This window comes from Marmota monax, unplaced genomic scaffold (assembly GCF_021218885.2).
Source record: "Marmota monax isolate L192 unplaced genomic scaffold, Marmota_monax_Labrador192_F-V1.1 WCK01_AAM20220418_F8-fsc00244, whole genome shotgun sequence".
Classification (NCBI taxonomy): domain Eukaryota; kingdom Metazoa; phylum Chordata; class Mammalia; order Rodentia; family Sciuridae; genus Marmota; species Marmota monax.
In genome coordinates this window covers 1,109,462-1,120,887 of record NW_026692962.1, presented here as the reverse complement: position 1 = coordinate 1,120,887, position 11,426 = coordinate 1,109,462, and the positions used below count along the sequence as shown (strand labels likewise).

Below are 11,426 nucleotides of genomic sequence, written 5' to 3'. Positions count from 1 at the left end.
AGAAAGCATTTGTTGAGTGCCTCTTGCCACTGCCAGGCATTGTAGAAGGAGCCAGGAGCCTTATTCTTCTTTGTGCCCAGCATCTCGTCAAGAGGCTAGCACATGGCAGACGTTCAGCAAGTGTTATGGGTAAAATACTACTCACTGAGGAGGCGAAACACAAACACTGCCTTCACTTGCACAGTGAATATATTTTGAATGTGATGTTTTCTCCAGATTGGAGGCATTACCCAAGTCTTTGGCATCAGGAAAAATTAACTTGTGGCATATATGTCATAATTGTTAAACGTGTTTCTGTTGATCTCATGATAAAAGGCTAGAACATTCTAGTTGATCAAACATTTTGACTGAAAGTTCATATTTGGTACTGTCAGTTAAGAAAAATAAGTTGAATATCTCAATAAAACATAAATCATTCCTTGATGGTCAAAAGGCAATGTGAGTCTCACAACCATCATTAAGAAACCATTTATCATTGGATAAGCCCTAGCTGTATACATGGGGTGAAAGGTTTTAGATTAATTAATGCTTACTCTGTTATTGTGATTTATTTTTTATACACAATTAATGAGACATAGTTATGATGAGCTTCCCCCAGGCTACAGTTAATTATTTAAAAAATTATTTTAAAGAAGCAAAATTGTATCCACCCAAGGTTGTTTGTGAGAGCTACATAAAAGAAATTCATTTGAAAGAAAATAGATAGGGCTGGGGATGTGGCTCAAGCGGTAGCGCGCTCGCCTGGCATGCGTGCGGCCCGGGTTCGATCCTCAGCACCACATACAAACAAAGATGTTGTGTCCGCCGAAAACTAGAAAATAAATATTGAAAAATTCTCTCTCTCTTCTCCCTCTCTCTCTCACACTCTCTCCTAAAAAAAAAGAAAGAAAATAGATAGCTCTCAGAAGGGAAGGCTAGAAGCCCAGGCTTAGGAATAAATGGCAGGAACCAAGAGAGGTTAGGCTGCAAGAAACACAGCCAAGCAGCTGTGTGGCTATACTGCCACTGGACCCTCATTACTGTGGCCTTACCAAAACTGTTTCTATGACAGGGAGCTGTGGCCCACAGAGGCTGAGCCAAGGTTTGGGGACCACAGTCTAGATGCCAGAACAGGGTGAGATGGAGGATTTTGCCCCTTGAACTTCTGTAGATAGAATTTGAATCATGCTTCTCACAAGCCTTGTCTGTTGGCAGAGTAAAAATCAAAACAAACAAGAAAACAAAAACAAAAATAATAAAAAGGTCATTAATTACATAGACTGAGGGATTTTAAAACAAAGCAAAACATATTGTTTGTTATAATACCTTATGATGCAATCAATGAATAAATGTACAAAATATGTGCAGTAGAATAAAAATAGACAAGTCAATAAGTACATGGTAGATTGAGTAATGTCTGCCCCCCTCCCTGCCTTACACCCCCCCACCACCAAATTGTCCACATTCTAATCTTCAAAACCTCTAAATATGATGCTTTCATGGCAAGGGGATTTTGAATATGTAATAGGTCAGGATCTTGATACAGGAAGATTAACCTGGATTATCTGGGTAGATCCCATATTCTCACAGGGGTCCTGATGAGAGGGAGGCTGAAGGATCAAAGTCATAGGAGGATGTGTGACAGCGGAAGCAAGAGGTCAGACAGATTTATGAACAGTGCCAAGAGCCACAGAATGCAGGTGGCCTCTGGAAACGGAGTAAACAGATTCTCCCCTTCAGGAGGAACCAGTCCTGTCACCTTGATCCTAGTTCCATAAAACATTTTGAGACTTCTGACCCACAGACGCACAAGAGAATAAATTGTATTGTCTTAAGCCACTGAGTTTGTGGTAGTTACAAACAGTGACTAGAGGAAGCTACTGCAAATGATAAAGAAGAAATTTTAGCTATTTAAAGTCTGTAGTAAAAAAATGTGAATTCTAGATAAAGAGGAGATTCCAGAAAAATGCAAGATAGAATAAAACACACTTCAAGCTCGTTTGCTGCATTGGGATTCTTCAGTACTGTCTGTTCAGCTCCCTTCATTCTGTCAACCAAATTCTTTATAATGGGATCAACATGGTGATAATTTTGAATTTAACTCCCTGAGCCCAGCAGCATGACTACCAAACATATAAGAAAGAGGTTCTATCTTCCACCAAATACAACATAAAGGCAAGAATTAAAAGAAAATACTATTTTCTGTGCTTAACTTTTACCTAGTTTTGATAATCTTTCTAATATCAATGAAACAACTTTTCATTGATAGGGTAGAACTAGAGAATGTACTAGGTTTTTTAGGAGAAACAAAGTAAGAAGTGTAAATACTTAGACTTTATATATTTTTAAGTAATTTAACAAGTCATAGAAATTAATAATGGAACTGATTATTAAAAGTGATTCAATCTTTTTTCTTTTTCTCTTCCCTTCCTCCTCTTCCTCCTCCCCCTTCTCCTCCTCTCCCTTCTCCTCTTCCTCCTCTTCCTCCTCCTCCTCTTCCTCCTCCTCCTCCCCCTTCTCCTCCTCCCCCTTCTCCTCCTCCCCCTTCTCCTCCTCTCCCTTCTCCTCTTCCTCCTCCTCCTCCTCCTCCTCCTCCTCCTCCTTCTCTTCTCTTCTCTTCTCTTCTCTTCTTTCTCTCTCTCTCTCTCTCTCTCTCTCTCTCTCTCTCTCTCTCTCTCTCTCTCTCCCCCCCCCCCCAGGGATTGAACCCAGGGCCTCGTTTATGTTAGGCAAGCTTTCTACTATCAAGTTACATCCCTCAGTCTTCCTTTAAATTTTATTTTGGACATGGTCTCATTAAGTTGCAATCTTCCTTTTAAATGTATGTTTTTTAATATTTGCAGTTTAAAACAAGTTCTTTTTAATAAGCTATTTTGAAAGAAGACTTCTATAATAAAATTTCTTTCTTTTCTTCTCCCTTAGCAATCATTTAAAATAATTTCTACCCAAAAAATTCTTCATCATTTTAAGACATGTAGCCTCGTTACTCCTATCCATTTCCCCAATCAATAGAACCTGTAATATTGATTTTTTTAGATCCAGTGTGATATCAAAGCACTGTATCAAAGTCAGTTGGGTCACTGAAGGTAAAACATATATCTCTGTATGCCAGTTCCCTCCCCTTATTTGTCTATGTGCCATGGTTAGCTGAAAGGACTTCCAAATAGTCTTTCATTACCTATTATTGATGAGTTAAGAATAAACATGTTGGGCTGTCTGTGTAGCTCAGTAGTAGAGCACATGGCTAGCATGCATGAGGACTTGGGTTCAATCCCAGCACCAAAAATAAAATAAAATAAACACTTTAATACTTAAAAGAATCCTCTTGTTGCAGTTAAGTGAGAATAGATGTTCTTTCTTTGAGAGAGAGAGAGAGAGAGAATTTTAATATTTATTTTTTAGTTTTCGGCGGACACAACATCTTTGTTTGTATGTGGTGCTGAGGATCAAACCCGGGCCGCACACATGCCAGGTAAGCACGCTACTGCTTGAGCCACATCCCCAGCCCCAGAATAGATGTTCTTTAAAAGTAATTTGAAACACTAAATACAATGAAATGTAGCATTCTATTGTTGTATAAAGATAAAGGCAAGAGTGGCATAACAGTGATATAGTTGCATAAAAGGAAAATAATATTTATTACTTTTGAAGGAAAGAGAGCAAGATGATAGAAAACACTCTTTATTTTACAATAGTGAACTTGATTTTGTGTAATAACCAGTTTCAGTTTTCTCTTTTCCCTTCCACGAGGGATAAGAGAGATGGATCAGCTTTTTGTTGCAGTCTGTTGAGTGTAACAATTCCATATTCTCTTCTTTCAGGAAGAAAAAATGAAGATCTAATTCAAAGCAAAAAATAATAATAATTTACAGTTATTTGATTAAATAAACTGATTGATTAAATCACATAAAATGTAGGGTTACATAGTTGTTTTAAATAGTTAAGCCTAGTGTTTGTTTTTCTCCCCAATTGTAACCTTTTTAAAAGCACCTAATCATATCATTGATAAAAATCACAGTGTTTGAAGAATAAGGCAATTATCCTTACTTCTGTGAGCAAGATTTTGCCCCAGTAATGTTTTGATGTTGTGTGAATCTTGTAAGCAATAGTTTAGATTTAATGAATTATTATACATTAATATATGGCCATCCCTCAATATCTGTGGGTTCCATATCTATGGATACAACCAACCAGGGATCAAAAATATTCAAAAAGAAAATTGTACTGATACTGAACATATGCAGGCATTTTTCTTATCATTATTTCCTTCACAATATAATGACTATTCACATAACATTCACATTGTGTTAGGTATCATAAGTCATCTACAGATGATTTAAATTATTGCAGAAGGGTATGTGTAGGTTATATGCAAATACTATATCATTTCACATATAGGACTTGGGCATCCTAGGATTTAGTATCAGTTGGAGATCCCACAACTAGTTCTGCAGTGGATACTGAGGAAAAACTGCCTGTGCCTGTAAAGAGGTAATTACAGGGCTGGGGATGTGGCTCAAGCGGTAGCGTGCTCGCCTGGCATGCGCGCTGCCCGGGTTCGATCCTCAGCACCACATACAAACAAAGATGTTGTGTCCACCGAGAACTGAAAAATAAATATTAAAAAAAAACTCTCTCTCTCTCTCCCTCTCTTTAAAAAAAAAAAAAGAGGTAATTACATTAAAATTAGACCATTAGGTTAGGACCCTCATCCATTATTACTGGTTTCTCCATAAGAGGAAGGAACATGAGAGGCAATGTGAGGATGTAGCAAGAAGATGGCCAGGCCATCTGTAACCCAGGGAGAGAGGCCTCAAAAGAAAATAAATTTGTCCATCTTTTCCTTGAACTTACAGCTCCAGAGCTATGAGAAAATAGTGTTCTGTTGTTTAAACCACATACTCTGTGGCATTTTGTTATGGCAGTCGTAGCAACTAACACACTGGGAATTTTTGAGAATGACCAAAGGGTTGCTGTCAATAAACATGCTGAGCTAACAAGTTAGAATGGAATTGTCCTAGACAAAACAGGAGAAATGTTAAGTCAATCAGGGTTAATGCAGGAGAGCCTGCCTGACAGAGAGGATGGGAGAAACGAATCCGAAGGCATTCCAAGTTACAGGAGCTCCGGTAACGGTTAAGACATATCATAAGATCTATGGCTGTGTGTGTGTGTGTGTGTGTGTGTGTGTAGTACTAGAGATTGAAACTAGGGGTGCTGTACCACTGAGCTACATCCCCAGACCTTTTTATTTTATTTTGAGGCAGGTCTTACTGAATCCCAGGCTGACCTTGAACTTGAACATCCTCCTGCCTCAGTCTCTCACATAGCTGGGATTATAGGCGTGCACCATGGCCCCTGAGATTTGTGTTTTTAAGAGACCATTCTGGTGACATTGCTGGGGGCTGGGTGATGAAGCAGGAATTTACTGAAAAAAGACAGTAAAATCCTGCTTGAAATAAGGGGGTCACATGAGGATACAGGAGATGAACAGATGCCAAGGATCATAAGAAACTAGAACCACCAGGAATTCTCACCTGCCTATTCTGCATCTGAGGATTCAACCAATGGCAGATCAAAAATGTTTGGAAAAAAAAATTGCAACTGTACAGAACATATACTGACATTTTCCTTTTGCATTGTTGCCTAAGCAATACAGTACAACCACTTTTCATAGCACCCACATTGAATTAGGTATTATCAGTAATTTAGAAATGATTTAAAGTACGTGGAGGATGTGCACAGGTTATATGCAAATGCTACACTATTTTGTATATAGGACTTAGGCATATCAGAATCTTATTATCAGAGGGAGGTCTTATAATCAACTGTCTAATGAATACAGAGGGACAACTGTATATGTAGGGGACAAGGGACAAGTCAAGAAATCATGTTTTGGGGGCTGGGGATGTGGCTCAAGCAGTAGCGCGCTCGCCTGGCATGCGTGTGGCCCAGGTTTGATCCTCAGCACCACATACAAACCAAGATGTTGTGTCTGCCAAAAACTGAAAAATAAATATTGAAATTCTCTCCTCTCTCTTTCTCTCTCTCTTAAAAAAAAAAAAAGAAAGAAATCATGTTTTGGCTTGAGTTATTTAGCCAATGTAGATAGATAGAAAACAAAGAGGAAGAACAAGTTTGGAAGTAACTTAAATTTACTTCTTAAAATAGCAAATGGTGGCCTTGGGTGTTTAACATTTAGGTCCTGACTCTACATTACGGCATATGATAAAATTAAAATTGATGAAAATTAGTATTTAAAATGTGTGTTAAAGGTGGAATAAGTTTCCATCTCCTCTTTGAAAAGGTGTTAGATAATCAGTAAAATAATGTTTTAATATAATTACTCAAAATTGCTTCTGGACAGTAAGGATAACTTTTGTAGTTAACCAGCTTATATTATTACTTATTGAGAAACTGTGAGGACATCTTCTCTCACTAGGGATATAGACTCTAGACATTTGATACAAGCAATGTTTGACAATATCAAGGCCTGGGTGACAGGAAGATTTGGTCAATCAACCTTGAAACCAGTTGTTTACTAGCTCCTTGGATGATCAGTCATTAATATCTTCCCCTTTTCCTGACTCATCAGCTTTTCAGTAACTTTATCAACAGGAGTCATTTATTGACCCATTCAATGAGCCTGCCTACTGCCTAGAAATCCTTGGTCAATCTGGGCGACAGAAATTTAAGGAAGCAGATGACTGTTGTTCTCAAGTTGCTCAGCCTGTCATGAAGGTACCAAAAACATCACCAACAATCTCAGTTAGTGTGGTGATAGTCTTAATGAAACTATTCACAGAGAAGCTAGTTCTGGTAATATATGCTTGTAATCCTAGCAGGGAGACTGAGGTAGGAGGATGTAACACAAGTTCAAAGCCAGCCTGTGCAACTTAGTGAGACCCTGTCTTGAAAATTTAAAAGGGCTGGGCATTTAGCTTAGCATTAGAGTACCGCTAGGTTCAATCTCCAGTACTGCCAAAAAAAAAAAAAAAGGAGGAGGAAGTGGAGGAGGGGGAGGAAAAGGAGAGGAGGAGGAAGAAAAAGAGAAAAAAAAGTCAGTTTAGCTTTTTCTCTGCAGTCCTTCCTTCCCTCTGTGACTTCCACAAATACCCCTTAATTGTTGGGATGGATGGGGAAAAGTCTAACTCAAAAACTCAGTTGTCACCTGTGGCAATTCATTTCCACGTGAACCTGTTGCCTGCTTACCAAGTGCTAGGTCTGGGAGATGTGATGGACAAAAGATGCATGGTCCTAGCTCTCAGAGAGCTTACACTTATTGGGAAGGATGGCTATCAACAAATACTTGTCTCAATTCAGGCTCTTCTCCCTCTCAATTTAGTTCAGCTGAGGACTCAGATAAGCACCACCTCCCATCATCAGAAGTGCCTAAGCAGTGAGGAAGATCAGAGTCCAGGGATGGAGCGACTACCCCACCATGGCAGAGAGGCCATGAAGATTTGGGCAGAAGCCACAGAAATAGTCACAGGTAAGTAGCCTGTCTGAGTGGATAGGATAATGGACAGCAGAGCCACACATTTAAGATTATAAGCTTTGGAGCCAGCCTTCCTAGATAAGAATCCCAGATCTTCCGCTCATTAACTGGGAGTATGACCCTAGATACACACCTTACTTCTATAAAGATGATAACAGCAGGTGCCTCCTGGTTTAAGAATTAAACAACTTGCCTGAAACACAAAATTATGTGGCAGAATAAGTGCTCTTTAGTTTCATATTTTTAAGAAGAATCTACATAATTAAAATGTTTTAAAAGAATGATGGTGATTATAAATATTTTGTATCCATATGTAAATTGGCTTTAAATTTGGAATTCAGTGTTCTTCTCACAAGGTACATGCTAATTCATAATTTGTGCATGCAACTACTTATTTATATAGGAGCTCAAATGCTCAGAGAAAGGTATGGAAAGATGTACATGACATAGCTGAAAATGATTCTCTCCACAGAGAATTGAACTGGAGATGCTCAAGTTCTTTAGCTTTTCATAAAATATTTGATTTCTTCTTTATGATGAAAATGTATTCATGAATTAAACATAATTTTAACAGGTAAAAAATTCTAAAAAAGAAATGTTAACACTCAGCTGGAGATGTAAAAGGAGGTATATCTACATTTAAATGGCATTTCCCCAAATACTGATTGCAAACCTAGTTCTCTTGACTCACCCCACTAAGTATTTTAGGGTATGCAAAGTACATGTAGAGTTACCCAATCTCTTGCAAAAGTCCTTTTCCCTCATTCTGGCTACTCTGACTTGAATTTGATTGGACCTTGGGGGTGGGTAGGGTTTTGATTGGAGTAGCTAATCCAGGTGAGCAGTGTAAGCAGAAGTGGGGGAGGAAAACAGAAAAGTTTTAGGAAACAGCAAGTGGGTGAGTTTGATTGGTCTCGGCTTACTGGAAAGAGAATGATATTATGGAAACTTGGAGAGGTAGATTGGATTTAGTGCATTCAAGTGCCTTGAATGCTGCTGTGTTGTCAGTTAGCTTTATTTCTTTATGTAAGTGAGAAGTACTGAAGGATTTTTGAGTAGAAGAGAAACCCAGGCTTAGGAAGAATTTTTTAGTAGCAGTATAGAAGTGGATTTAAGTGAGCTTCCTTGGGGAATTTTAATTGGTCAGTGTAAGAGAATGAAGACCTGGCTAATGGGTAATAGGGGAAAATGGGGGGAAAAGCACAGATTGGAGGTAAGAGATAGAACATTAAGTTAATTGTTTAAAAAAAGGTCAAAGGATTAGCAAGAAGTGTAGATAAAAAAGATGTACAGGCTACTTCAATGTTTTCAGGATTAAATTTTTATAAAATAATGCCATTTTTGGGAAACAGAAAAATCACCAGAAAGGTTACTTAGCAACGGCAACAGGTTTATTTTAAGACATTTTGAGATTGAATCTCTAGGTAGGCATCTGAGCAAAACAAACATCAGTCATTTGAAACTCCATCCTAGAGTCATCTGCAGTGAAAAATATATGGAAAAATGTAGGTGTAGATACAGTTGCTTGATAGAACATGCAGAAAAGGAGGAGAGTGATGAGAGTCTTGAGGAACAGGTAACTTTGAGGATATTGGCGATTAGGGAAACGAGGGAGAGACAGAGGAGGTCACCGGGAGAAGCAAGAGGAGAACCAGGGTCATGCCTTTAAATATGGTGGAGAAGCCAGGTAAAGTGGCACATGCTTGTAATTGCAGTAATTCTGGAGGCTGAGGCAGACGGATAGCAGGTTGAAGGCCAGTTTCAGCAATTTAATAAGTAACTTGGCTAGACCCCTGTTTCAAAATTAAAAAAATAAAATGAACTGGGGATGTAGTTCAGTGGTAAAACACCCCTGGGTTCAATCCCTGGTACCAAAAAAAAAAAAAAAAAAAAAAAGATTCACTTAAAGGTAGTGGAGAATATTTCAAAAAAGGAGAGCAGCAAAGAGTTCAGGAAAATAAGGTCCAAATGGGTAGATTAATTCTCTGATGCCAGAAATATCCTTTTATAAAATATTAAGATTTTTTGCAAATTGAAATATCTATATGTATAAAGAGTGCTAAAAACATATTCACCTGTGGAGCCACCGTGCTAATCAAGAGAGAGCATTTCCAGCACAGTATCTTGCACAAAGTACTCAGTAGACCTCCAGCTGTGTGCAGTTAGTACCAGGGCAGGTTTGATCAGGCAAGAAGAAGAGAATGAATCTTAAGTTGAAAGCCTGCCCAAAAGAGCTGTATTATCTGAGGTCAGATGAAGTAAAAAGTCAAATACTGAAGTCAGGGTCAGTGGGGACAAGGGGACAGTATTTTGTAAGTCTGTGCAGGTTTGGGGTTGTGTAATCCTGTGTTATGCAAGCAATGTTCGGTGACCTACAGGCACGGAGGAAACATCAAAGTTAGTTTTAATTCTCTAAGCTGGGAGAATTTGGCCTCTGAAATTCTAGGTAGTTAAGGGTTACAGGTATGTGGTGCTCCTACATCAGATCTAAAATGACAAGATTCTGGGAGCTTTCAAAAATTTGCTCTGACTACTGATAAAAGTGAGATTCTGGCTGATTTAAATACTTGGCTGTTGTCATGTTAGCAAATCATTCCACTCAGTTCCCCAAATGGAAATGACATTTAACTAAGAACATGTGAAAAGGCTGATAGACATCGATCCCAACAGAATAGTTCCCTAATATAATGCTGCATTGTTTCCACCTTATATTCAAACAGAGCTGCCTATTTTCAGGTATTAAAGAGCTTGGAGTGCCTGCTAAGGTCTCTATGTGGCTAAGTGACATCTTGAACTTAATATGTCCTAAGCAGATTTTTTTTCTTTCCAGTACTGGGAATACGAGAATCGAACCCAGGACCTTGCACATGCTAGGCAAGTGCTCTACCACTGAGCTACATCCCTAGCCCTCTAAGCAGAATTTTGTTTTTTATCTCTGCTCTCTTGCCCAGTCTTCTCCATTTTAGTAAATGTCACACAGATGCCTTAGGAGTCTTCCTTAATTCTGATCCTTTCCTTCAAACCCTAATTGAGTACATCAAAGTTTGTCATCTTCAGAATATATCCTGATTTTATCTAGCACAGATATTAAATAGGTAAGCTCTTGAGGCAGAATTCTTAGGTCTGAATTGTAGCTCTAACACTTACTACCTAAGTAATTCTGGCTGAATTATTTTACCTCTCTGTGTCAATTTCCTCCTATGTAAAATAAATGTAACAAAGGCACCTATCTCACAGGACTGGTTGTAGAAATGATGTTAATACATATAAAGTATTTGGCATTAGGACTGGCTATAGTAGGTGCTCAGTTAAGGTAGTTAGTACTACCTCTACTATGGTTTCAATAAGTATCACACAACTATCCATGTGGTAAAGGCTTGTTCTCTGGGGTGGTGCTATTGGTAAGTGGTAGAACCTTTAAAAGTTGGGGTCTGGTGGGAGGTCGTTATGTCACTGAAGGTGTACCCAATGAGGGAATAGTGAGACCCTAGTTTCTTCCTCTTTCTGTTAATTTACTCTGCTCCCTGGTTTAAGAGGAGAGCATTGTTGTTTCATTATGTGCTCCCACCAAGGTGTCTCACTCTCACCAGAGACCCAAAGCAACAGGGCCACTTGATCTTCAACTAGAAACTTCAGAATCATAAGTCACAATAAACCTTTTCCTCCCCCTGCCTCTTTCATCTATCTATCTATCTATCTATCATCTATCTATCTATCTATCTATCTCAATGCTGGGAATCAACCCCAAGGCTTCACACATGCCAGGCAAGCATTCTCTCACTGAGCCACATCCTCAGCCCCTGAACCTTTTCTCTTTACAAGTTAATTACCTTGAGTATTTCATTATAATAATGGGAAGGTGAGATGAGCCAACCCTCATCTTCCCCCACCTGGATTACTGAAACCATTGATACCTACCAAGATTCCCTATTTTATTTTTTACTATGGT

General features: G+C 38.7%; 2 long non-coding RNA genes across 3 annotated transcripts in view; one reads left to right on the top strand and one right to left on the bottom strand.

Moving 5' to 3' along the window:
* The first annotated feature begins 3,222 nt into the window (after positions 1–3,222).
* The window catches only part of LOC124097763 (uncharacterized), an 81,482-nt gene continuing 73,278 nt past the window's right edge, over positions 3,223–11,426 (top strand). The window contains exons 1-2 of one of the 2 annotated variants that reach the window (XR_009227500.1): positions 3,223–3,451; positions 7,325–7,471. This is a non-coding gene — a long non-coding RNA (uncharacterized LOC124097763). Of the gene's footprint in view, positions 3,452–6,584; positions 6,721–7,324; positions 7,472–11,426 lie in introns of those variants that run through there. The other variant, XR_006853358.2, reaches the window with a different exon arrangement.
* Positions 3,589–9,685, bottom strand: LOC124097762 (uncharacterized). The gene is made up of 3 exons (XR_006853357.2): positions 9,553–9,685; positions 7,611–7,670; positions 3,589–3,817 (listed from the first exon to the last, which is right to left on the bottom strand). It is a non-coding gene; the product is annotated as an uncharacterized LOC124097762 (long non-coding RNA).